The 27802-nt window shown below is 44.0% G+C and overlaps 2 long non-coding RNA genes across 2 annotated transcripts in view; both read right to left on the reverse strand.

The window, feature by feature from the left end:
* The window catches only part of LOC110359432 (uncharacterized), a 306576-nt gene that overhangs the window by 160908 nt on the left and 117866 nt on the right, over positions 1–27802 (reverse strand). The gene's annotated exons all lie outside the window — the stretch shown is intronic.
* Positions 16442–26297, reverse strand: LOC110359612 (uncharacterized). The gene is made up of 3 exons (XR_010466109.1): positions 20479–26297; positions 19178–19265; positions 16442–18263 (listed from the first exon to the last, which is right to left on the reverse strand). It is a non-coding gene; the product is annotated as an uncharacterized LOC110359612 (long non-coding RNA).

Consider the following 27802-nt stretch of genomic DNA (forward strand, 5'->3'; position numbering starts at 1 on the left):
GAAATCATAGCTGCCTGACCTGCTTATACACTAAAAGGCCTTGGGAAAAAAAAAATAAATCAATTAATCAATTTGTTTATGGAGGCAACTTAGCAACAGGGAGTACACAGAACTGATTGGTTGGGTCTGTTAATAAGGAAGTTGAATTGCAGATAGTTGCATCAACTGATTTCAGATTTTGGGGTATTGATTTTTGTTAAGAAGATTCATTTCTACTGACCCTCCTCCCAGAGAAAGAATCGCTGTTCCTTTATGTCAAAGTAGTAACATGTTGTGATTAAGCATTACCACATTACTATTTCGAGGAGATTTTGGTACACTCAGGGTTTCTAAGCTGGGACTAAACAGAACAGCTTTGTGAAGGCACTTTAGGAGACAGAGCTCATGAGATCGTAAAAGACAAAAATATTTAAAATTAACTGTAATACTTGTAAAGTACAAGTTTTAGGTAAAATTGTAGGTTATGTTCAAAATCTGTGCAAAACAAAGGGAGAATTTCTAGAACATTTTAGATTTTAAAAGTGTGATAATACATATGATAAAGAAATACATAAACATAAATACTACCTGACAGTTTCTACAGTGTTATTTAATATTTTAAATTATATTTTTAGAGGGACATTTAAAGGCTATGATGTACATGAGTTTAGAGTACATGTGTTAATTGGACATTACAAGTGGTAGTGGAGGTTACAGCCCATAGCCTCTCAATGGGCAGAGGTTAATCTTGGGGAAACCTGTGCATCCAAACACCCACACCCCGGGAATATTTGGCTGTCAGTGTCACCACAGCTCCTGTCCCTGTTTTGTAAAGCAAAGCCATAATTTCCTTGTTTCTGCCACCCCAATGTAGATACTGACATCTCACTTCCATTCACCCTTTCGAGTCATATTCCTCACGGAAACGGTACCCTCAGAGCTGCCGTTCTGGAGGGGGCAGCAGGTAACACTCGTAGGGATACTGGACATGGCAGCATCCTGGGAATGCGCTACAGGTACCCCAACAAATAAAGCTGCCCGAAGGATACTGAGGCTGCAGAAACCCCAAAGGGGGTGCTGGACATGCAACCTGGCTATGAAGAGACCCTGTGCAAGGCTTACACCTCATGTAAACCATGCATTAGCCTCCAGACTGAGTACTAAGCCTTAAAAAAGGCTCTTTGACCTCAGTAGGAGGAGTGCCAGAGAGAGGGGAGTTGTCATTCGACCCAAGTGCTGCTGCCAGGGGTGGCTTGCAGGGACCAACATCATTAGGAAGCTTCAACCAATCTAGAAGATGACAGGAGCTGTTTGGATTCTTTCCCTGCTCCCTCTCAAAACGTGGCACGTGATGCACACATTTCATTTCTCCTTCTGGCTGAACTGGGTTGCCCATGATTATAAATCATCTTGGTGATTTCTTTGGAAACTTTGTCTCATTTATGCTCATGACCTTTTTACCTCCTGATACCTTTACTCACATCAGGACTTCTTCCACAGCAGTGCTGTTCATTGTCATTCTCCTGAGACCCAAAGGGCAAAGGGAAAGGAACTACAGGCACTTACATCTGAGATGCAAAAAATAGGGGTTTGAAAAAAACTATAAACAAATGAGAATGTGAATTCTGGGAGCACAGGATCGCCAAGTACTGAGTTTCTGCAGAGGCCCTTTTATTTACTGAACATTTATGTGTATACAAATACTCAGCTCTTGATGGAGCAAAGAGCTGGTTTTGATACTAGCAGCAAAAATATGTGCTGTAAATGTCATGACACGCCTTGTCCATAATATAATTTTTTCCAGATGGTTATTTTTTTCAAATTACTGAATGGAAAAATATGTCTTAAGACAAGTACACATAAAAATAATTCTTTTTCCTATTATTGCTTTTTTTTTTTTCTTTCTACATTTGTAAATGTGCTGCTGCCTGCCATGGGATGATACGCTGGGAGAGCACATACATCCTGACATCTGATTAATCATGCAAAGCAGTGGATGCATAATTCTTAACTGACAGCCTAGCTGACCAGGAACCATTTTATTACATGAAATGCAAAGGTGCACAACATTCACATCCTCTTCAAGATGGTTTCTAACACCCAAACATTCCACTGAGTGAGTGGTAGACAGATATTGAAGCTGGCTTTAGCACCAAGTAAACCTCTTGTTAGCTGGGACATGAACCTGCTTCTGGATCCAAAATTATCTCAGCTGGCAGTCCCACCCAATAAGCATTTGGATAATTGTCTTGATCCTGGTCTTAATTTTTTAAATTTGGTGTCCATGAAGTCGTAGCAGATGTGGGGCACCTCTCCTGTAAAACAACCCAGCTCTGCGGTGTGTTTGTTTCCCATGGAAAAGTGGATGAGTTGAGCTCTTCCCACACAACCCAGGACCTGGAAAGACGTGCTTGTGCTGGGGCTGAGAAGGACACACTCCTGCATAACAGGAATTTGGGAAGATTCCTCATACAAGCATCATATCATGCTTTCCACTTACTAAGGCTTTTCCTTATCCACATTCCTGAGAAGCACAGTGACATGCCAAGCCAGTGGGGTGAAGGAATGGGATTTTAGTGATGGGGTACAGTAAAGAGTCGCATGCGGTAGGTGAAAGGGGGAGAGAGAGAAGCCTCACTGTGGGCTGTTCAGAGAGAAGATGGGGACCAGATACAGACCAGGAGGTTTCCCCTCCTGTTCTCCAGGCATCTGGCTTTTGCCTTTCTCCATGAGAAGGCAAAAGCTCCCAGAAGCTTTTTGTTTCGCAGCCCTCACCAGCAGGTAGGAGGAACACTGCTCACTGCTCTGCCGCCCAGCACACTGCCCGGTAAGGCAAGAGCTGCTGGAGGGACAGGCTGTTCTTATTTATTAGCACCACGTGTCATGCCAAATCACACCTTTCCCCAGCCAGGAGTGGGAACATTGTCTGAAGAGATCAGTGAACATGAACTGGAGACTGACTTTGTAACTCATGGCGCAAATCTGAATCTTATGGTTCAGTTCTGGCAAGGTCCTGAGCAACTTTGGCTTGGGCAAGGGCTGAGAGCACTTGGCATTTGGCAGAACAGAGCCCTTAATGCAAACCAGTTAGTGAAGTATAAGCCTAGCAATTTCTCTTCCATAAAAAAAAAGGAAGAAATTTGGAAAGGGGATAGAAGGCCAAAGTTCAGAGCGGTTTCAGATTCCCACAATAACAACGAAGCCCAGCTCTTTCCCAAACACTTGCACATTTCCTTAGAAACAGGTGACAGACATCTGCAAGGCTGAGTTCAGCGCTGGAACGGTGCAGCCTCCCTTCCTTGGTTGTGGGTGTTCTGCTCTTACAAGATTGAGAGAGATTCAGCTTAAATATTTCCAGACAATGCTGCGATTTATTTTAAGTGTAATAGGGGTCATTCTTCACTGAAAGAATATAATAATCATTCTGTGTGAAAGCAGAAGAAATGTGGGGAAGCAGGAGATAGCAAGACTTACACCCACCCAATACATGGCTAAACAACTTTCTCATGTCTCTGCATCCTGGGGATCACACCCAAACCAGGAATCCCGGTGCCAGCCACAGAATAACACAGAATCCTTCCTTGTGTTATTCCATATTCACGAGGGGGTGGCTCTCAAGGGGTCAGATTCTCTTCCTGATTCTGAACAAGCTGAGTCTCATCAGCTGCATTAAGAAAGAAAAATGTGAAGAACAAAGGTGGTGAAAATGACCATCCAGCAGCAATACAAACATCCTGCCTTGCTGAGGCTCAGATCAAATAACCACCACATTACAACTTCCCAGTTTTCTTCTCAGGACCCTAAATGACCTTGCACAGTACCTCGTCCAGTGAGGCAACATTCATCAGCCTGCTTTCCTCCCTCCTAAGTGGGCAGACTGGGGAAGGGAAGAAGAGCAGGGAGCAGAGGAGGAGTAGAGTCCACCCTGCACAAGCCACTCATCATCACCATCCCCCAAGGACAAAAACACAAGACAGGGTAAGCATCAACTGCCATCAAGGAAACAAAGGCTTCTCCCACCCATGGAGAAAAGAGGGAGATTCACCCATTGGTCACTTCATCTTTCTGTTCCTGTCTTTTTCCCAGTGTGAAACATGGTCAATAATACCTCCTTTGCAATGTGCAAAGGCAAGACACCGTACGTAGGGAGGTGGTGTTACTGTAGAGAAGAGCCTTTGAAGTACTCCCTGTCCACCTTGAACTCTGAAATTTGTTCTCTAAGTCCTTGGCCAACACCAAAGAAAACAAAACTCATTTCAAATCAAGTGACAGAAAAGCCAAGACTCAATCGCAACAGCTCCCTTCCAATGAACGAGTTCCGCTCTCTGTGAATCCAATATGCATTCAACTGTTTCTAGTGCTTTATACGGAAAATGTTTCAGTTGGGAAGCATCATCACTTAGAGAGAAAAATAAAAATACCGTAGATGGTTTTAAGCTCTACATCTGTGGAAATCTCATTAGGTAGTTTTAGATGTGCTGGCATCTGGAAAAAATCATCCCTCTAAACAGAAAAATATGTCATAAATGTCATAATGGGGTGTTGGAGAAGTACATGAAATTAGTTTGGTTCCTCAACTCAGCATCTCTGGCCGGAATTGTTAAAAAGAAAATACTTGTATAAAGCATTAAACAGTTTTTGTCAGGGTTTAGCTGTATGGACTAATGTGGAGTCTAAAGAGTACTGAATACCTGATTGAAAGATGTAATACTCCAGAGAGCTACAACAGGTTGGAGCCAACCCAGACATTCATAGAAGGTGAGTACAAGTACAGCGAACCCTGCAGTCTGGACCAGCTCATTCAGCAACAGGCAGGCACTTTGCTCTGAGCTGTAAACTGCTCAAAGCCTCTAAGGGACATCACCGCTCTGCCCTTGTTCACCAGATGTTTGCATCAGGCATCACTGAAGACCTCAGGCCAGCATCACCTTCAGAGAAAGTCCAGGTAGGAACTAACAGCTGTTGAAGCACCTCAGTTTCCCTTGAACTGGACAGAGGCAGAAGGCACTCATGAGCTTGGTAGGTTGGTACTGTCTTCAGTCCCTCAAGAATGTCCATAAGGATCTCCTGCGCTGGGCATCACAGCATCGTGCCTAGTGTTGCTCTGCATGGAGCAAGTAGGTGCTGAACAGAAGGCAAGTGAGGAGCACACAGAGCTCAGGGTGCCCCTGAGCACAGGGACCGCACAGGAGGGCTGCAGACACCTGCACGCACCCCACTTATCTCCAGGTTCTGGGCTAGCTGCTTGTATCCTGCACTCCTTTCAGGCTCTGTCCAAGTCAAGCACAATCACTGTGCTGAATTTGGGGTGGGAATAAGCACAAGGTTTCCTTCTGCCAGGTGCCACATCCACAGCACCAGCCCTGCAGAAGCCAGCAGCTCAGCCACGGATTTTCCAGTGCCCTCTAAAGGTCCCTCAGCTCGACCTGACTCACAGACACACTGAGCAAATGCACTCGGAATATCCCAAGCCTGTTCCAAACAACCTTCAGTGTTCCCAGGTATGTGGAGCAGCAGATGTTTTTGCAGGGATGACTACAGCAATCAAAAGCTGTTTTCTGAGGGAAGATACTCAACTTCTGGGATGTGTAAGCTGTGGCGATCAGTTAGTGCTGATTGCTCTTTTGTTATTGCAGACTATCTCATCAAAATTTATGGGAGCATTAAATACCAGCCTCCAGGCCTTCACAAGGTGCACATCAAGAAGGTTTAAAGCAACTGGATATACAATTTCCTTGGGTAGTATGTAAAATGCAAGCAGTGATCACAACTGGTCATTAAAAATCCTGGGGCAATCTCTGCAATGAACGTTCGATCCATTGTTCCAAATCTAATCATTACACTCTGTCCTCTGCCCATTTAGCATCCTTCTAGTGTTTCAATTGAGGATAGTATTTCAGTGCATTTCCTGACCTGAATAGTTTAACGGATCATAATTGTCTCATGGTTACTTCATGCTCCCGCAGTCGGTTTGTTGTATCCATCTGTTTTCTTTATTCTTCCACGCAAACTGTAAGGTCTTTGGGGCCAGTGGCTGCCGCTGAGCTCTGTGTTAATACAGCACCGAGCACAGAGGGGTCCCGATTTTTAGGTTCAGCAGCAGAACAACCCATAATTAATAAATGGTGGCTTGTCTGTTCTAAGCAGAAAAGCAGCGCAGCAATCTGTCAGGGTACAGAGGAGGAGGGTGTGACCTCTCCCATCAGGCCTATGTCCCTTGGGATTCTCCTGATCATCCTCATTTTCTTTGGAAAAGTTATGGTGCCGATCACTTTTTGTGCATTCAGTTTCACTCCAGCCCAGGAACAGATGGTGGCACAAAAGAGGAGTGACTTAAAATCACTTTGTCCTCTTCTCCCCCTCCACCTGCTCCTAATCACAAGCCATCCATACATTTAAATACCAAACAAGAGGAAGGAAAGAGATTGTGTGCAACAGAAATACCAAACAATGTTTGCATTAGAAAAAAAAAAAACAACTTGGACACGCCCTTCAGCCCCTAGCAGCAGTCCCTATAGAAAATAATGTTAAAATAAACAAAAGCAACAATTCCTTTCTGACTGATGATTTTATAATATGGTTGGCGCTGCTAAATGCGACCAGCCGTCCCTCCCACACTCCTGTTATCCATCCAGAGCTGTCCCCCTATTTTAAGGGTGTCTCTTCACCCACTGACATGTGCATGTGAATTCTCTTTCTTAATGGTCTTTAAGCATTATTAAGAACAAAAGAAATCCTAATCATGATATAAGCCTATTACAGGATGACAATGATAAATCATTCATAATGATGCAGAATGGGCAGAAATCTGCAGATAGCACTTCCACTTCTGCATGTAGAAAGAAGCAAACTGATGTATTTTTATTAAATGAGGATGATGAAGTATCCCCCAGTCTATTAGTAACCAAATAAGATGTTAAACAGTATTTATGAGGAAGTTGTCCCAATCTGCACACTGAGAAAACATGAAGCCAAAGTCCTGTAAGACCTGGCCAAGGTGCTTTCTTTGCAGTGTTATTTTTTAGTAAAGCTTGGAACAAGTGTATTTCCAAAGGCTGGTATATAATCTGTGTATCCCTTTTGGAAAGCTCTGCTTTGTACTCCGGGGCAGACCTAGAAGCCGGCTGGAAGATCCTCATGTCACCACTGACAACAACAAAAAAATGTGGTGCCTGTGAGGTTGTCTCTAAAATACCAGAGGGATTATTCAGCAGGTACTAAAAACAGTTGTAGCCACAGAGGCTATAACTCTGCTGTAAGGGGTGGCTACAACCACTGCATGTGCCACTTGTGCCACATATTCACATTAGCTCTGTGCTGGCTCAGGCAAGCACCAGGATGAGCAGCCACACAGCAGCAACTCTCTGCAGCCTTATGGAAAGAAATTGTCCATGGCAGATCAGCTGGAGTGACCTGGAGCTATAGAGACCAACAGCTCAGGAGTTTGCAAGGTGCAGTGAAAAGCTGCAGCTACAGAGCTGAGCCCTGTCCTGTTTAAGCAGGGCTTTCTAGAAAGTTATCCTTGTGAAGTTATGCGGGTATTGACTATGCCCACCACCTTCCATCTGCCACCCATCTCCACGGTTTTCGCTGCGACTTACCGGTTAGAAATGATCTCTGTATGTGTCATACTGAAAAGTGCTTGCATACCACAGTGATGAGGTTTCCCTCTGCAGGTTACGTTTGGACAAGGTGTCTGCAGAGGACCAGGAAGGGGGAAGTATCATCCATTTTTCAGAGTTCATCTGTAGTCATCTGTTTAGGCAATATTGACTCAGGGAGGCAAACCAGAGCCCATCCTACTTGTTACTCAGACAGACTCAAGCCAGAATCAAAAATGGGAAGCCCATGTTTATTAGAAACTGCTTTTGTCTCTGGGGAACTATGCAGCTGAGGGCCAATTCTTCCCACTGAGCCCAGAGTAAGTAAACTGAGAACCACCAGAACTAACCTTCCCACTACAGCTTCTGGATTGGGTCAGGCTGGAGAGATGGGGTGTGAATTGGTTTGCTGAAGCTAATGGTTTACTCCTGATTTCCCTGAGGTCAGGATTTGACCATCCATGTGGGATGTCTTTATTTATGAGGCTGAAGAAATCCTCTCCCACTCTCTGCAAAGCAAAGCACCTGTTTTTACTGAACAGGACAGCAGCCGAGCATGAAGGAGGCTGACTGCAGGCACAGCACTGGTAGGGGGCTGAGCATATACACAATGCCTCAACTGTCCCTTGGCAAGGCACTTGTGATCCCAGGCTCTGCTTCCCACCACAAGCAGGGCAAAGAGGAGCTGCAGCCTTCTTTGGACTTCCCTTCATAGAGAAAAGCTTGAACAAATAGCTAAATGCAGGAAAAAATATGTTGGAGAGCAGTATTTGAGTCTCTTGTTCAAGACTTTCCATGGCATCTGTTGTTCTTGGTACTTACACCAACACTCCAGAAGCATTTAGGGTTCTAGCTTCCTTGTCCCCAGAAGAAATTAGGCTCTACCTGCCTTCAATATTCTCAGCTTCCTGCTACTGTCTGGTGTTTATGGAGCCCTAAACTAGCCCAGATAGCCTGGGGAAAGACATGATTCTTCCACTGCGCAGAGAAATGAGACGCTGCTATTAACCATGTGAGTGGCTAGTGGGAAGAAAGACTGTCCCAAGCCTTCAGGTTTGTAAAGCAAGCTCTGCTGAGGGCTTATCCCTGTTCCCACTACTCTTCCATAATTGTTTACAGAAGCTGGTAACTCTTTCTCACCCTGGTATCCTGGGTGCCTTTGTTGTTGTTGGCAAGACACCACCCCTGATCCTGCCTGGAGAGCCCAACAATCACCATCGCTCACTTACTTCACTTGCTTTAATGCCCAGCTTTTATACCTCCCCACTTTTACCATCCACATACAGTGCTCCTCAACCACATCTCAGTGCACTGTTGATGCCCCGACTCTCTCTGGAGAGGCTTCACACAGGATTGCTGGGATGCCTGAAACAAGAAGCTGCTGCGGTGTTGCATTTTGCTGCTCAGTGGAAAACTGCCTTCATCAGACACTAAGCTGGGATGTAAGGAGTTGTAAATCAGTGCAGTCCCACTGCTTCTAGTAGACTTGCAGGATTTGTGACAGTACAGGACTTTGCCACTTTATTACAGAGTCCCTTTAGCAACAACCCACCCTGAACGAGGCCCTGTGGCCAGCCAGGAGAGGTGGCAATTTTCTCTTCACCACAGCAAACAGCAAACTCACAGATATTATTTTAATCAGCTCTAAGTGCATAGGGAGGCTCTGTGCAGATAGGTGTGTGTTAACAAGGAGCACACTCATATCACACTGCTAAGTATTTTTGGGTGGCCGGTCAAGCATAGCTGCCTTTCAAACTGCCTCGGAAGGAGAAATATTAATAAACTCCCTGCAGCACGCAGATTTGATTGAATTTCTCATGGATCATAGCTCGCCTGCAGCAGGGTGGCATACCTGTCAAGCTAAGACATTGTTCCATAATTGTTCCTGATGCATTGTGTGCTAATTACCATTGCTGAAAATAATCTCCAAAGATTATGGCAGGCATCATAAATAACAAGCCAGCGGTTCGACACTGCATTATGACAAGGCCTCAATCGCTCTTATCTTTTACTAGAGTGGAGCCTATGCATTAGCTTTACTAATGAATCTTTTTCATTTGTACAAGTGATGTTTCCATTTGACAATGACACGAACATAAAGTGGAGGTTAATTTACTCTATTCCGAGAGGTTCATTATTTAACCTGACGTTGAGGACAAAACAATGTAGCCTAATAGATGGCAAATAGAAATTAGTTGTGATGAATTTTGCCATTTAACACTCTCATGCTCAGGGCTGCATGCACAGCACGAGGATGAGTTGGTTTCACTGGCAAAACCACTTTATTCTCACAGTTCTGGGAAAAAAAAAAGAAATTCCCCGACTCCCAGAATTCCCTGCACCTTGTAAAACACGATGGATTTACACAGACATAAAAACTGCTGGTAACTAATGGCCCAACATTGTCATTGTGTCAATTTTTATCAGATTAGTTGGCATTAACACTGTATCACCGATTGCCTTACAAGCCAAGCTGCTGTGAATTGAATTGGATTCAGGTAGCTATTAGAATTGCCAATTTAAACACTCGGGGCTTATCTCAGCTTTAAGCCATTGACAAAAAGGTTTGGTCACTTCCCCGACATTTTCTGACATGTGTGCTCTGGGCGAGCGCAGCAGCATCCGGTTGCTGCCTGCACTCATCCCTCCAGGCCTTCAAAATGTATCTATTCAACATTAATTTAACATCATCCAATGTGGTTCAAATCAAGCAAATATTTTCCTTGTTTATTGCACGCGCTCATTGTGCTGTTTCAAGGAGGTTTATTAATAGTTCGCAATAAATTTGCTGAACAATTTGCAATAAATTATGCAGTCATATTTATAGCAGCGACACATTTTAGAGGACAAAAGTTGACCTTTCCCATGGCTCAAAGAGAGAAGGGGCAGGGTGTATCCACTGCAGCCCAGCCTTTCGTGGGCTCACATCCTGGTTCCTTCAGCTCTCAGAGAAGATAAAATGTATATCTGCTCAAAAGGTAGTTTAATTGGCTTACAAACCATGGGACATATTCTCTGGGACTCTGAACGCAGCTGGGCTGGATTCTGATGTGCCACAGGAACTGAAACCTATAGGGTCTATTCAAAGGGGTTTGCAGGGCCATGTGCCCTTAGGATTTGAGGTTTTGTTTTGGGAGGGGTTTTTTTGGTTGGGTTTTTTTTGTGTGTGTGTTGTTTTTCATTCATAGCTTGACTAAAAGCAACATCTTGAGAGGAAACACTCCAATTTCAACAGTACCACATTTTCCAATGACAACAAAAATGTTCCTTTAATTATTTCCAAATCACATCTAATATTTAGTCAGGGAGAGATGTAGTAATGCATCTGGGGGGTTTCTCCAGCGCTATCCTGACCCTGTCTCACCACCTTGGCTCTTGGCTGTATGTGGTTTCCATTGTAGACACCTTCACCCCTCACTTTGGGCACACCAAAGAAAGGACAGTTGCACTTACAGCAATGGATATTTGAAAGTATAAAACACAGCCTCTTGCTTCTCTGGCGCAGAGCTGAGATGGCTGGAGATGGCACACAGCAAACCTGAGCTGTGCCCTTAGCTGTGGGGTTTCCATCAATCCCTCCCAGGGCTGTCTTCCTGCACCCTTCTCCTTCATATCCAGCTGGGAATACAGAGTGGAAAGAAAACAATCTTCCATAATTTTCCACACATTAGGACAGAGTTAGCCAGAGCAGCCCTAACGAAGAACATCATGGGATCATCAGTGGCCACATGTGGTCAGGAAACAGCTTTCAGATTTCTGAGAGGCAGCTTCTCCTGTCATGCTGGGATAATTTTCTCGTGGGTGACTCGGAGCACAAGGGCTGCCTCCCTGCCACCTACCACCCCAAAAACAGACAGCAGCCCATAAAAGGTGCTGGTGAGGTAATGGTCTCACTTCTCAGAGCAAGGGAGCACAGTGGTGAGAAAGAAAGAGCATCGTTCTAGGAATGAACCAGGCAGCAGTTTGACTATGCCTCTCTTTTACTGCATATTATTACAGCATTACATTCATAGTCAAGGGTCAGCTGCCATTTCCTGGGGTTTATAACTTGCCTGTTTTAATTAACATCAGGCTGAAACTTGGTAGGGAGGCGGGGTCAGCCCAGATGTTAATGTTAGTCCAAAACTGCCTTGTATCAGTGGTGTTCTTTAAAATATATTAAACAGGGAATATTTAGGGATGTGCTGATTCCAGGGTTGTATTTTAGGCAAATAATAAAGACAAGGCTTCATTTTGGAAGAAAGCAATTTGGCATAGACCTTGTGCCTCTCTGAGGGTGCTCACCACCAAGAGATGGGAAGAATCAGCTCTCTGCTGTCCAGAGGGGCCTCCTCTGGACCAGATCACCCAGCTGCCCTGGGGTCTCTGCAGGGCTGTTATTAGCTCAGATGCAGTGGTTTGTGAATTCAGCTGCACCTTCTCACTCACTTCAGATTTCTGGGTTCCCCATGTCCATGTCACATTCTATAGCTTCACCTCAGTCAGGCTGACTTGTTTTAAACAAAACCAGGACACAGAGATATTACAAGACCAGTTCTATTTTAGTGGATTTTCCTTTCAGCTAAGTCTTCTAAGTAACTGCACTTTTCTGAAGGTGGCTGCATGTGTTTCCAGAAATTGTTCACTCTGGAGCTGATAATGGCAGCACTGGTATGCAGAAGAGGTCCAGGTTTATATCTATTGCTACGGCAGCCAAGGTTACCGATAAATTTTGCACATCCCATAAGTGAGAGGGGCATATTTGCAAGGAGGGGTGGACAGAACGGGTGACTAAAATTGACCAACCAAGTATTCCATCCCATACATGTCATACATGCTATAAAAGCAGACGGTCACAAGGATCTCACTGTCTTTGACCATGGCTGGCATCTGAAGAAGACCCTGCCTATCAGGCCTATGAGCCCAGGCCTGGTTCCAGGCCCTGCATCCCTGAATCCTGTTCCAGTTTATTGCCAGATCCAGCCCAGGACTTCCAGGTGCCCGTGCCGTAGCCGCCACTGCGCTACCCAGGGAAAATAGAGATTAGTTTGGTATATTTTGTATTATTTTCTCTATTTATTAGTAGCATTAGTAAAGCATTTTTAACTTTTTCCAACTTGCAAGTCTCTCTCCCTTTGCTTAGTGGGGAGGGTGGGAGATTAACAGAGAGCATCTGCCATGGTTTATTGTCACCCTGCAGTAAATGGTGACAGTTTCTCCACGCACCAGACTGCAAACTCAAAAGCTCTTGTAGCTTTAGGAGCAATCTCAGCTTCCTCACTAGAAGAGTCTCGTTTGCTCACCTACTGAGTATCTGGCTTTGAGGCAGGACCTGGTGAACTACTTGTGTTGCAGGGAGGGAGCTGAAGTATCAAGAGAATAAGAGACTTGCCAGAGGTGATAGTGGGAAATCAGTGGCAGAGGTGGGAACTGAACACATTCTTGAGTTCTGAACAATTGCCCATTCTTCCCCAAGATCCATCTTCTTCCTAAGGATAAATACAGACCTTCAGCTTTTGGCTCTAGAGGGGGCTCGGGGAAAACAGCCCAGAAAACAGCCCTAACTGGCATGCTGCTTGTCACAACAAACAAGAAAGAGAATCAGATCTTCAGCCTGTGGGGACTATTCCCAAAGGACACAGAAATGATAACTAAGAAGCATATCTATTTCCAGTTAGCTTAAAATTATTCTACAAAGGGTCATCTATCTGTTAGAAAAAAAGTCAGAAATCCATACATCAAAGAAGACTAAAAAGTGCTTGTTAGTTTGCCAGTCACATTATGCTTTGAGCTAAGCACTGGTCTGCCCTGTCCCCAGCCTCCTTCCTTTGCTGAATAAATTAACAGAGAAGTGTCATATCATCACTCTTGCTACATTTGAATGCCCAAGACTAAATGTTTAGGGATGTAACCGGTACAATAGATTTTTCTTTCATGGCAAAGCTACCAAAACTGCCCCAGGCAAAAAGTGACATTTCTCCAACACTAACAGAGAAAAATGCTAACAAGCTAATTTCGCCTGTTTTGCTTTAATTTTGATTAGGGACTCACTGGCTACAGGTAAATATCTCAGTCTGATGGAGTTGAAAGTGTGCTGTTTGCTTTGTCTTCACTCATTAGTGAACAGCAGGAGCAAATATAGTGGGTAAGTTGATTACAGCTCTTGTCTCCTTTCACAAGCAAGCGATGAATTCCTGGGGACCATATTCCACCTCAGTGTTATATCCCCTGCTGACCCACATGAGAGTCACACACCCTGAGATCATGGCTAGAGCATCTTACTGTTTTTGGGGGATGTTTTGTAGTGTTTAGTTTTTGTGGGGGTTTTATTCATGGGTATGTTCATTTGTTTTTTATGTAGAAATCTGACTAACTTCAGCTCTTTCCTGGATGCTTTTTATTGTGTTTACCTTCAGAAACAGCAAAATTTGATCATGTGCTGAGAAGCTGCATGTTGTCTTGTAAATTCAAATTATTTTCAGTTGCATTCTGTATTTTTTCCTCTCAGAAACCTAAGACACCTCTGTAGCAAATACCTAGGTATAAGTATTTCTGGAATCCTCTTCATTTTGTTTCTTGGAAACAAAAGCTAGTGCCTTCTGCTCTTGTACCACAGCACACCAGACAGAAAGGGCATATTTACCAAAGGAGGAAAGGGACATCATTCTGATCCTGCTCACAGTCCCTACCACCATCAGATGCTGCTGAATGCACCAGTGCTAGCAAGATCATATTTTCCTTTTGCCTTTAGTACATTTTCCAAAGAGCCACAGTTCCCTTACAGAGTGAAAATGTAGAAGGGCAATAGATGTTTCTGCCAGCCAGAAGCAAAGAAGCTGGGAAACAAGGAGCATCAGTAGCACAGGTATCATATAACTATCTAAGAAGGAATGAGAGCATGGTAGTTTACTGTTCATGGATATGAAAAAATTGCAAGTAGAAGGAAGAAAACTAAACACATGGAGAAATAGTTCAGCATTAACATGAGAGGCTAATCAGTCCCCAGTGCTACACACCATGGTGTGTGCAATAAACAGGAGACAGTGAAACAGGAAAAGATTGGGGGGTCAGACCAAGTAATGCAAGAGCCTCTGGCTCTCTCCTGGGCACACTTCTTTATGTCTAGAGACCAACACTCAGTGCATGGCAACATCCATACCTCTTGATATCCCAGCCCTGTCTAGGCAAATATTGGCAAGACCCCAGCCATTAGACCTGCAGCACTTGCTCCAGGAGTAAGCAACTCCCTTGGGATTGTCAGAGAGGACTCAGAGCACTCTTATGGCTTTGGCTTTTAACTGTAGTTGCAGTCAGATCTCCCCTGCTTGAGAAGAGGGAAGAAGGAAATCCATCAGCAGGTGGATGTGCAAGAAAGGAGTTCCCCACACTAGGGCACAGCAAAGCCCCTATGGCCATCCCTTACCTTGAAAAAACGTGATGTAACTCTCTGGAACACATGGGAGTTAGTGGGACCACCCTGGGGCTACAGCTTACGTTAGGTATCATCCCTTGGGCAAATATTATTGAATTACCAAAGCAGTAGAAGCAGAGGTAGGCTTGGATGGGCTTACCCAACACTGACTCCCACAAAGCTGCAGCCTTAAATTGTCTTGCCAGCAATATCTGTTTCATCTTTTTCCTTCCTCATTTTAACTCTCAGAATCTGAGATGCACCACAACACACCTGCACCCCTTTAGAGGAGAAGACCAGGAGTTTTGTGAGACCAAGAAAGCTTTGACATTTTGTTTAACATGAGGGGTTACTTTCCAGCAGGCAAAAGTTATAAGCAGTTCCCAAGATCTGGGGATGCAGACTCAAAGGCAGACAAAAGATTTGAGGTTGTGTTCTTCAGAGAGGAGCCTCTTTTGGTTTTTTGTTTTCTTTTTACTCAAAGGGCATTTTTAATTTGTTCCTTGGTTAGCTGTTTCCAAATATATTTGTCTCTGCCATCTTCTTCCTTTCCTGCCTCTCTCTGGTTCTGATTTTCACATCCATTAGTGAGGACACCACCAGTGGGACCTCCTCTCTACAATTTGTTTATAGTTAAAAAATCAGTTTCTTCTCAGAAATGAGGATCAAGAGGAAAAAGTGCAAGAGAAAAGGAGAAAAATATTATAAAAAAAGGACTAAAAGAAAAAATCACACAGATGTTCAGATGAGACTGGACAGCCTCCCCAGTTTACAGGAAAAACTTATACACTGGCTTTGAGTCACAGTGCTCAAAACCATATTGTTCTCCATTTATTAATTGAAATCTAAAGAAGACTAAAAAAAATTAAGACACATTAGACTGACTACAACAACTACATGCCATCATAACACAAAAACTACATATGAATGAAATTGTTGATGTTTTCTAGAAGCAACTGTTGCCCACACAAACTACCAGGAAATTCTGTAATTGTCTGGTGAGATTCAAGTCCAAATTGCCAGCGCTCTGTACGGACAGACTGGCATGTGTTTAAACTTGGCTTTAGCAGATTAGTTCGCATTTGTGTTTCCCAGGACACTAGCTTATTTAGCTCAAGAAAGTTCAAATTGTTAAAACTCTTCAGGTAAACCAACTGAAGTGCTGTATGTGGCTGGAGGCAAAAATCGGGGATTAAGCAGCCTTTACCAAGTTTACTTATTCAGGCAGAAACAGGTCTGAGGATCCCCCGTAGAAACAGCAAAATCCTGCTTAGGGAAGCAGCCAGATCTGGAGAGGGGCAGCAGCAGCAGATGGCAGCATTCTCAGTCAGCAAAACCATAGCCAAAGGAGACCGCAAGATAAGAGCCTTCTGCCCTGGGGCAGAAAGGGCTTGTCCTTGCCCAAACTCTTGATTTGCATCAATGTGCAAGCACTGAAAAACTGTAAACTTCCCATCCAGACATTCTCAATTTATTGCATCAGGCAGGAACAAACATCATACATTTACTACATTAGATCTACCCTGAGCTGTGCAGGATTTATTTTGTTTGGACCACACATTGCATGGTGTATTTATAAAGCAGAGACCTCTGAAATACAGTTCTGCTCAGGGAGATCTCAGCTGCACCATATATTGAACAATCACACACATAGAATCACAGAAAAATTGGGGTTGGAAAGGACCTTCAAAGCTCATTCAGTCCCACCCCTGCCATGGGCAGGGACATCTTCACCAGCTCAGGTTGCTCAGAGCCCCGTCCAGCCTGGCCTGGGATGTCTCCAGGGATGGTTCATCCACCACCTCTCCGGCCAACCTGGGCCAGGCTTTCACCACCCTCATTGTAAAAGTTTATTCCTCATTTCCAGCCTGAATCTCCCCCTCCTTTAGTTTAAAACCATGACCTCTTGTCCTGTCATAACAGGCCCTGCTAAAAAGTCTGTCCCCACCTTTCTCACAGGTCCCTTTAAAGTACTGAAAGGCCACGTTAAGGTCTCCCCAGAGCCTTCTCTTCTCCAGGCTGAACAACCTTGAGTCTCTCAGTCTGTCCTTACAGCAGAGGTGTTCCATCACTCTGATCATCTTGCTGGCCCTCTTCTGGACCCTCTCCAACAGGTCCCTGCCTTTCCTGTAGTGAGGACCCCAGAGCCGGTCACAGGACTCCAGGTGGGGTCTCACCAGGGCAGAGAGAACCTCTCTTGACCTACTAACTACCTCCCTCCTAATCCACCCCAGGATGCCATTGGCCTTCCTGGCCACAAGGGCCCAGTGCTGGCTCATGCTCATCCTGCTGTCCACCAGGACCCCCAGGTCCCTTTCCCCTACGCTGCTCTCCAACAGGTCATTCCCCAACTTACACTGGAACCTGGGATTGCTCCTGCCCAGATTCAAGACTCTACACTTGTCCTTGTTATATTTCATTACATTTCTCCCTCCCCAACTCCCCAGCCTGTCCAGGTCTCTGGATGGCAGCACAGCCTCTGGCATGTCAGCCCCTCCTCCCAACTTTGTGTCATCAGCAAATTTGCTGACAGTGCACTCTATTCCCTCATCCAAGTCATTATTTTAATGCACTTTTTTTTTGCTACTGACTTATTACTTGCTGTTTATTTTATCTTTTAGACTATAGAAATGCTAGACAAAAAGCAAATTCGAACAGTTTTCTTATTCAAGTTCAAAAGGGGTCACAAAGCAGCAGAAACAACTCAACATCAACAACACATTCAGCCCAGGAACTGCTAACAAATATACAGTGCAGTGGTGGTTTCAAGAAGTTTCACAAAGGAGACAAGAGCCTTGAAGATGAATACAGTGACCAGCCATCTGAACTTGACAACAACCAACTGAGGGCAATCATTGAAGCTCATTCTCTTACAACTACTAGAAGTTGCCAAAGAACTCAATGTTGACCAGTCAATGGTCATGCAGCCTTGGCAGCAAATTGGAAAGCTGAAAAACCTCAATAAGTGGGTGCTTCATGAGCTGACTGAAAAAAATTTTTAAAAAAATCACTTCAAAGTCTCCTGTTCTCTTATTCTATGCAAGAGCAAAAAAACATTTCTTGATTGGATTGTGACATGCAAAAAAAAGTGTATTTTTTAGGACAATTGGCAACAACCAGCAGGAGATATTTGAAGAAGTCTCATTGTTGGTGCAGTGCCCAAAATACAGAAGCTTCCAGCCCAACTCACCACCTCATGGGATGGTGGGGAAGGACTCACCCAGTGCTCACAGTGTGCAGAGGGTTTCATGTCAGAGTACACACTATAGCAAGCTGGTGAATGGCAGTCAAACCTAGAAGTCACAGAAGCAGCTGGTCAATACAACAGAACATTTTAGGAAAGCTGGGTGTCATGAAGGGTGAGCAAGAGTCTGGAACCACCCTTAAACCCTGAGCTTTGCTGCAAATTGCAACAGAGGCTTTTCCCAACATCCTCCCTGCTCGCCATGAGTCACTACAGAGGCTCCACATTGAGTTATCACCATTTAGAGCGGCATTTCCTTTCAGACTGCACAAAGCAAAGGAGCCTTATTAGTAAATTTATTGAGTATTTCATTAGATCAATATGGAGTATGATTTAGGAGCCTCTGCCCAGGCTCTTTAAATCTATTTAATCAAACCAATTAATAAAAAAAATCTAGAAAGTTGAAACATACACTGTAAGGTGCATCGTAAATATACTCCCTTACTTATGCTTTTGATCTCAGCCAGGTAATTAACGGCTTTGGTTAAGTTCAAGTCATTCCCTCATGCCTGCTCATGGTCATAAAGCCCTAGGGCTATGCACAGCTCATGGATTTATTATGGTTTTTTTTTTTTTTTTCTAGTTGCAAAAGCTTCTCTAGCTCTGCTTCCATTTTTAATTCCCTCCCTTAACTGCACCTATGCAGACTTCTGTGGCTCTCCATGCCAGCTACAACAGCAGCTGGGACACAATGGAATAACACAGTGGAAAACAGGACCCTTTCAGCTTCCAGCTTGTAGGATACCATAAATACAACTGAAACCTGGACATCCCAACTGTTTTGCCAGAGCTGTAAAGTGACCATTGCACATGCCAGACTAATATTCCTCAGTGAGGCACCAGCTTCATTTCAAGAAAGATGAGGGAAACCCAGCAGGACATTGACCTTCTACCTTCCTCATCCAAAAGGAAAGGGATAGGAATATACTCCTCTGTTGAGTAAAGAGGATCTTAATTCTTCACCTGTAAAACTCTCATCCATTTACACAAGCACGGAGGAAGCTGAACGGAAGGAAATAAAGTGTCCATCACCGGGGGGATATGTAGTATGCTGGAGAGAGAGAGAGAGAGAGAGAGAGAAAGAGAGGGAGAGCATGAACACATTTCTTCCCAGAGTCTTTAAAGACAAGATAGCAGCTTTATCTTACTTCACAATCAAGGAAATCCAGGCTCTGGGGGAGAGAGACAAGGGACAGATGAATGGGTTTCCTCTAAGCACATGCAGTATATATCAGTATCTTAAGAGCATTGGTCATAACTCTTGGACAGTGCCCCAGCAAAAAAATAATGAGTGCTGGCTCACCAGCTGCTTGAAGCAGGAGAGCTGAGCCTGAGCATGCCACGGACAAGGAGCTTCTCTCTCCCTTCTGCTCACAGTGAACATCTAGTTTTACCTGAACAGCTATGGAAGGTGGAAGGGAAAAACCCCACACATAGAAAACAGACTCACCACACACAATTTCCTAGAGAAACAACTTACCTTTCCAAATGTGTGTCAGGTTAATTTTCATAGTTATATGAACATCCCAGGAACTATACTGAGATCTAGCAGGTGATGAATAGGCCTACATAAAATGTCAAATGTCCTCCTTCTACTAGGGATCAGATGTGTTTGGTAAAATAGTTTAAGACAAATGTCAAGCACTGTGGGACACCTGTGAGGTGCATTTTTCTTTCTGTGCTTTATGACACCACACTTCATTCCCAAATAAAATTAGGAGCTCACAGAGCTACTAAGAGGCTCCCAATGAGGACTTTCTGATCTAGACAGAGAAGCCAGAACCAGAATGGAGGATATCTTCCCTGTGACAGACCAGACAGTGCCCCAACACCCATCTATGAGTGGTACTCAGGTTTCTCAACACCCAGTTCAGCCTTTTCACAGCTTGCACCTTTCAGAAATAACTTGCCACCATCTGTGGTGAGGATTACACTAAACTCCCAAGTTTATCACAAGAACCCTGGAGGAAAATGTACCTTTTCTATACATCACACCTCAAAACACTTCCTACAACCTGAGATTTCCTGGGAAACACTGACAGCCACAAGATCTGGGGTGGGTTTCCTACAGCAAGAGGGGACAGCAGGTGGTGTAAAAGGAATAAGACTGGTGTGCAGCAGTGAGAGGGAGATGTCTGCTGGTTCCCCAGCTCTACCAAAAGCTCCAGGGTGAGTCAATCTGACCTTGACTGCATAAGTGGGAGTTCACAAATGGATCAAAGCTTCAACATAGACCCTGAAAAGGGCACAGACAATAGCCTTACTTTAGCTTTTAGTTGGGCTTTCCATTGCAGCAGCAGCCACTTCACAATGAAAGGAGCAGAGGGGATGATCCCTTCCTGGAGAGCGCAAAATACCCATCACAAATCCTTTGAAGACAGCAAGAGTCCTTCCACCAGCTTCAGCCAACCTTGGATCCAGCCCAGGACTCACAGCTGAACAACTCACTGGTCAGGTTTTTCTTTCCACAAAGACAGACAGAAAATACTGGTCTCAGAGCAGGTTTAGTCCATGCTGATGAGTTCCCTCTGGATTTTATTCCAAGCAGCAATGGGCCAGGCAGATTATCTTTAACATCTACTCAGTACTCATGGGATCAGAGCACAAGCATTATCCATTGTCTTACAGACAGAGAGTTCTTAAACTTGTCAGGCCCCACAGTGGGTTTCTGCCCCACCAACATCCCTCCCCACCCCTGCCCCCTTCCCAGAAACTGGGGTGACCATGTTCACTGGGCTTCTAATGAGTTGCCACCACTGTGGTTCCATTCCTACACAAACCATGTTCAGCTATAGGGCGGGGGTAGGCAGGAAAGAAGGGCAGTAAAGAGACTTCTGAAAGCAGGAAAACAAATCCATAGCTAGTAAATTATATATAGCTCTTATCCCACAATTAGTTTGTAATTCTGAAGGACTGCAGACAGTCAGACTCCTGTGTAATAATCCCCAAGATCAGATTCACATTGAATTGAAGGACTTTGAAGAAAGAGATACACAAAAGAATTAGGCCAGGATCTATACCAGTTTACACTAGTAAATGGTCTGTCCCTATAACAGTTTTTAGCAAAAAAAAAAAAAAAAATCTAGGGCCCTTTCTTCAGTTAGTTTTTCATTTGCACAAGTTCTTCTCCCCTCTGAAGGTTTTTCTCTGTCTCAAACTCTGATTCCTCTTCATCAGTTGGTTATAACAGGGTTACTCCTACTTCACACCATTGTAAGACAGTCAGGAAAGAGACATTACTGCAGGTGAAGAGATACCCATTTCCAGTTTGGATAATTAGGAAAAGCCACTGAAAATGTCTTTTATACATCAAATTATATTATATATTGTGAAATGGGTGGTATTTGAATTTATCCATTCATCATAAATATTGATTACTTGTATAGTAAGTGATAAATCAAAATGCAGTAATCACTAAATCAAAGATTTATACGAGTAAAAAGCAGCAAAGCAATTAATCAATTCCCTGTACGGCCAATGAGTGATTAGGTTCCAGTCTGAAAGTATGTAGCCTGGTTTACAATTAAGACTATTACAGATAGGCTTTATATATTTTTTTCCTCTAAACATCCCATTCTTGAAAAAGAGATAAGCTGACCCCAAACAAACAATGGCCTGAGAAGGATCAGATGATACAGTTGTGTGTTTACATTCATGGGTCTCAGCTCCTAGAAACACACACTAGAGAAGACAGAAGGAGCAACACGTTGCCAAAGTCTCATAGTCAGACTCACCACTCCGCATGGGCTTGCTCTGTACCAATGTGTGGCATTCAGGATCCTGGAATCCATCTCTATCCAGTGTACATTAAGGGGACCAACATGAATCCAGGTCACTTCTGACACCCCAGATATGGCAGAATTTGCAAGTGCCACCAGTCCTTGTGACAAGCAGCCCCAGTCCCCTCAGACAGAGGGACTCTGGTCATCTTCCTGCACACACCAGTATCACAGGCAGATGGTAAAGCTGTAAGCATCACAAAGTGCCACAGATCCCCCTGTCTCAGCGGAAAGTGTATCCTGAGCCCTGGGGAGCACCAGCTGCAGCATCCCAGCAGTGGGTGCCACCTGGTCCTGCCTGTACTTGCTGGTGGCAGGGACTAGGACATCACCCAGGGCAGACCACAGGCTGCTCTTCATACCCCTTACACAGAGGCACAGTGAGCAAATACCAACAGATTATCATCACTCCCCCATACAGACCACAGGAGAAGCTTTTGGCAATGTCCCATCTCCATGCTTCTGTTGAACTGGGAGCACTGGGGCTGACAGGAAATCAGCTGTGTTGCTCAGCAGAGCTGGCAAAAGACATATTTGTTCCCAAATTCTCCTACCAGCAAGAGCTCCTCCTTATGCCAGCCAGCTGTTTGGCAAGAGTTATTTCCTGCTTTTATTCACTGTAATGCCTCAGCCAGGCCAGTTCTTGTGCCTGGAAGAGAGCAGCATCCATACCATGCAATGATTATTTCATCCCTCTCCCTTCTTCCAAAGGACCGAAGAACAGACCTGAGACCAGCTAAGAGCTGGAGAAAGGCAGCAGGACAAACTACTCCAGCTCAAGGTACACTCTTACTTCAGAAGGATGAAGCCCTGGTTCATGCAAAAATGCTCTTTTTTGGTCTTGCTGCAGCATCACAATGTAAATTCCAGTGGCTGCTGGTTGTCAGCAGTGACCATTACACATCTGCATGACAGCTGTACCAAGCTTTATCAGCGTCACTGCTCAGATGAGCAGGAGTCAGACCTAAAAGAAAAGCTATCAAGTAAAGAAAAATGCTTCATACTGGAACAGCAGGTTTGTCTGCTCTCTTTTCCTCACAGCATTCTTTAGGGTGCTGGCTTTACCTCCCTTCCCTAGGAGGACAGGTGATAGGTGAGCAGAGAGGACAGGTGATAGGCGAGCAGAGAGATGTCTGCAAGCCCTGTGTACTTTGGCTGAGGGACACTAGCTGGACCCTCCTTCATCCTGGCACTAAATTACTCTGAATAAGTCTTTCTGTATGATGTGCATATTGAAAACGCAGAGACTGTGAGTCTGCAGCCCCATGTGTGTGCCTTTTTAAGGCTGTCCACATGTCCAGCTAAGCCAGGTGAGAGCTCCGGGTCTGTGTGCAGGGGTAGTAACAAATTCCCAGGTAGTTAGTTTACTCATCCAAAAGATGCATTTAAAAGTTACCCAGATACCTCCAGATTAAAAATTATCCAACATTTTTTAAGAATAAGTCAAATCATATTGTTCGGCATTTTGAAAATGAAATATTACAGCTCCATATTTCAACAGGAAGGTTTGGAGACCACGTTGGCTCAAACTAAGGCTTTTTATACATAGATGTATACTTTTTTTCAAACAGAAAAAACAATGTTTTGCATGATTCAAAGTGATAGCTTTCAGAAGAGATGACAGTGGTGAGAGCTATTTCAGAAGAAAACTTGCTTTGTGTTCCCTTAAAATGGTGAACAAGCTGAAAAATTAATTATTTGCACATCTCTAAAGCACAAACTGCACATTGCAGTCCAGGCCCAGGCAGAGGAACATCAGAAATCTCTCCTAGTCAGGAACTGATTCTTGATCCTGCTTCATCTCTGCGTATAATAACCGGACAAAGCATGAGAGCATCACATGGCTGATGGCAGCTGCTTTGCAGAGGTAGCAGAGAAACATCCTTTCTGCATAGTATTGCCTGCAAATGCTCTTTTTGACCTCATTTTGCCTTGACGCCTGCATTATTCACTCTGAATCTGGCTGCCTACCTTGCTCTCAAGCCTCTTGTCTCTACTTATTTGTGTTAAGCATAGGACACATGGACAACATAACCAGAGCAACGCCAAAGCTGTAACCCAACCCTGTGTGTTCTGAGAAAAGCAGAGAAAATAGCAATTTTTTTTTGTTGGAAAGAGAGAGGAAAGCAGGAGTTGGGTTAAAGAATCAGCTAATTAGCCTCATCTACATTTTAGCTCCATGGTTCACAGGTACTAAATCACTCCTGACATATTTAGGTTGCCATTTATTACCAAAATTATTCAGTGTGAATTTTGCCATTTAAGACTTGTTAAGAAAAATACTTATGTCTTCAGAGTCACTCCAGCTCTGATCCCTCCTGACATAACAGCACCAGTGGGCCATGGTTTAAGTGCACACTGCCTGCCCACCGTAACAACCCAGGCACACAGCTGGATACACAGCTGTAATGGACAGGACCACTGGGTTCAGATCTAAAGACTGGGGTGCTCAGAGTCAAAAACCCCTACATCTCCACCATTGCCCACACAGCTACAAATTAATATCTCCTGCTATGACACTTTCAGCATTCAGTTCAATGTTCCCAAGATATAGTGAAGACTTCACACGCATAGAAACTTAACACACAACTCACAGTCTTGAAACTGTATAGTCATAGTGGAAACATAGCCTTATGCCAAAGGATACACACAGGTACACCCTTCACACAACTATTAAACTGCCTTACAGTTTTATTTAAGCCTCCATTCTTTATTGACGGGTCATCCAAATTACGTTGAGCCACAGTTCTGCCCTCAAAAGAAAGAAAAAAAGCCAGACAACACACAAACAGCCTTTAAGTCAAATCCTTACTATGCCCTTAAGGAAGGGAACCTATGGGGCCACTCAGCAGACAAAGCTCCCTAGAGAACAGGTAGATTCAGAACTATGAATGCAGAAGTCACTTCCCCACAGCTTATTACCCACCTGAGATCCAGACTCCAGCTCCACCAAGCTCAGCTCTGCTTCACTCTTGCTCTGCTTTTTAATCCCCAGCCCTAGTAAAGCCTCCCACCCTTTCAGGTGAAACCACTAAGCCTGGATTATCACAGCCCACCCTCCACCCCAAGCCTTAACACTGATGGATACCAGTGTCATCAGTGCAGGGAGACTTCAGCTGGTTTCTACCAGCCAGCTTTGCAAATAACAGCTGTACATTATATTTGCATTGGGTTATGTCTGCTCAGACCACCGCTCCACTGGCAATTGTGTCTCAGGTCACCAGTACCACCAGTTTCTCTCTTTTCTGCTGTGCTCTCATTGTTCTTCTAATAGAGAAATGAGATTTATCACCCTGTGTACAACTGTGTGTGTTTATATCTGCAGGTCCCCATTTAATAGCTTTAAGATGCAACGGCTAATTTCAAAGAAAATTTGTCAGAGCAACCGAGGTCTCAGAGATATGAACTTCATGCAGGTTTTATGAAAATAGATTCCTGGATGGAGAAAACTGCTTTTATTAATGTCTCCCACAGAGAAAATGCTAATAAACTCACTCTTTATTAGACATGAGAGAGTCAATGTAGAAAAGCAATGGTGGAATTCCAGCTCATCAGTCCTGCTGCTCACGGAAAACATTGTATAATCTGAATTTAGTTTGCTCTGAGCCACTGCAGCCAAAGATAACTAAAAAATTAAGAGTTGCCTGTACATTCTCGTATAAATTAGCAAACAAAGCCCACCCTACATTTGAAGTGAAATTCCTCACATTAGTGACAGGCTGAAGATGAAATTTAATTATATATTTTTAGCTGGCCAGTTCCTCTGCCACTGAAAATCAATGAGAGTCCACAGGTGTCAATAAAGCAAAGCTGATTTTCATTGCTTTACTCTGCATTATTATTGGGAACATATTAATTCTGGGATCTCTACGTTCAAAGAGGAAAATGAAAATAGCTTTTTTTCATTTTAAAAGAAGTGAAAGTGGGAGGGGTTAGTTGGAAAGACGTTTCCAATGAATGGGTCTTGATTTTGCAACTGGCTTCCAACGGAGCCCACGGCAATCCGGATTCGGCTTTCAGGCTATCTGCTGAGCTATTTTCCCAGGCATTTGAAACAGATGAGATGTAACAGTGTTTTTTTCCCTTAGCCAGGACCAGTTTCCTATCAGAGGTGCAAATTCAGATTTATCTACTACAAGAAGCTTAATAAAAAACACCCTTTTCCCCCTCCCCCAGTCATCGGTTATCACAAACAAATCCCTCAGCAGAAGCTAAAAAGAAGATACTTGGAGGTTAAAAGCAGCCTTTAAAAGAAAATGATGTTGTACATCATCCCAAAATTTAATATGACTTTATGCACAATAGTAATGTGCCTGGTAATGCAAAGATTTTTCTAAAGTAGCTTAATAACAATCCAATATTCTCTTCCTTAAAAAATGAAAATGTATGTCAAAAAGGGATCTAATGTAGCTGCATCTTGTATCCATTGATGGAGAGAGCTGATTTACATAGATAGCATTTAACATACTATCATCATTATCCTATCAGTCTTCTGTCTAATCTGGAAGCCTTGAGACAGAGTTCTCAATGTTCTCTGAGGTAAAAAAAAAATACCAACCAAAATGATGGTAAAGGGGGAGAAAAAAAGCAGCGAGGGACAGATGAATATCAAATCAGATGAGATAAAAATGGGATTTTTTTTTAGCCAGCATAGTAGGAGCTTAAAATGCTGAAAAGTGGGTAAAACAAATAATGTTTAAGACTGTAGCATACGGTACCACAATGATGAGGAATAAAAGAGAGAATTATGTTAATGGTTGGGCCTGTGTGTGCTTGTGGAGACTGCTCAGAGATTGCTTGTGATGGCTTGAAGGATACAGATAGATAGTGTGGATCTCTGAAATCCAGGTGGTATATAATATTAGTTTCCTTTCCCTCTTACCCACTTTTGCATTCATTTAATGGGTGTGGAGGATGTAAGCAACAGAAGGAGGCCTTCCACTCTGAGAAAGATAGGGCCATATGAAAACCTAGACAGGGTGAAACCATCCCCACTGAAGTCAGTTTTGTGCTTCTCTTTGGACGAAGTTTTCATTAAATTGTTCATCTTCAGCACAAGTGTCTGGTTGTTACAACATCTCCTATCCCTTGCTCTCCTCTGTTCACTGCCTTTCTTTAAACTCAATAAACCCACAAGTGTCTGCACCTTTCCCAGCCCCAGTGTCTCCCCTGCAGTGCGAAGGGCCGCCCCAAAGCCCCACAAACTGCCCCAAAAAACTGCCCCAAAGCCCCCCAAATTGTCCTGAAGCCTCACAAACTGCCCCATCAGCAGGTAGGACCAGGTCTGCAGGTCCTGCTGCTGCAATTGCCATGCACAATTCCCCCTGCCACCATAGGACCGCAGTTTTACGGGTGGAAGAGAAGAAATGGTGCTTGTGTTTGTCCGAAAACCTTTCCTCTTGAAAACAAGGCAACTAAGCAGGTGGAAGCTTAGAAAGGCATGTGAGGAGATCAGGGCAGAGCTCAGGTCAACAGCTTAGGGCATCAAAAACAGCAGAAGAGAGCTGGCAGCCAAGGAAACTGTGCGAGGTCCTGCATGAGGTGACATCGCAGCCCCGTGGCTGCATTTGCTGCACTCTGTGGCCAAGCTCAGCTCTGGTGCTGGGCTGTATCCAGGAGCCACCCGGACTCTGCTCTCCTCCTTATGGCTCTCTGCATTCCCATTATGAGGTGGCACCCCCCACACCCCTATACACCACACTGGATATAGGGCAGGGGTGTATTTAGCACAGAGCTATAGGGGCTGCAGCATCACATTAGCATCCTACAAACACAATCACAGAATCATAGAAAGAGACTCTGAAGATCA

This window comes from Columba livia, chromosome 14 (assembly GCF_036013475.1).
Source record: "Columba livia isolate bColLiv1 breed racing homer chromosome 14, bColLiv1.pat.W.v2, whole genome shotgun sequence".
NCBI lineage: Eukaryota > Metazoa > Chordata > Aves > Columbiformes > Columbidae > Columba > Columba livia.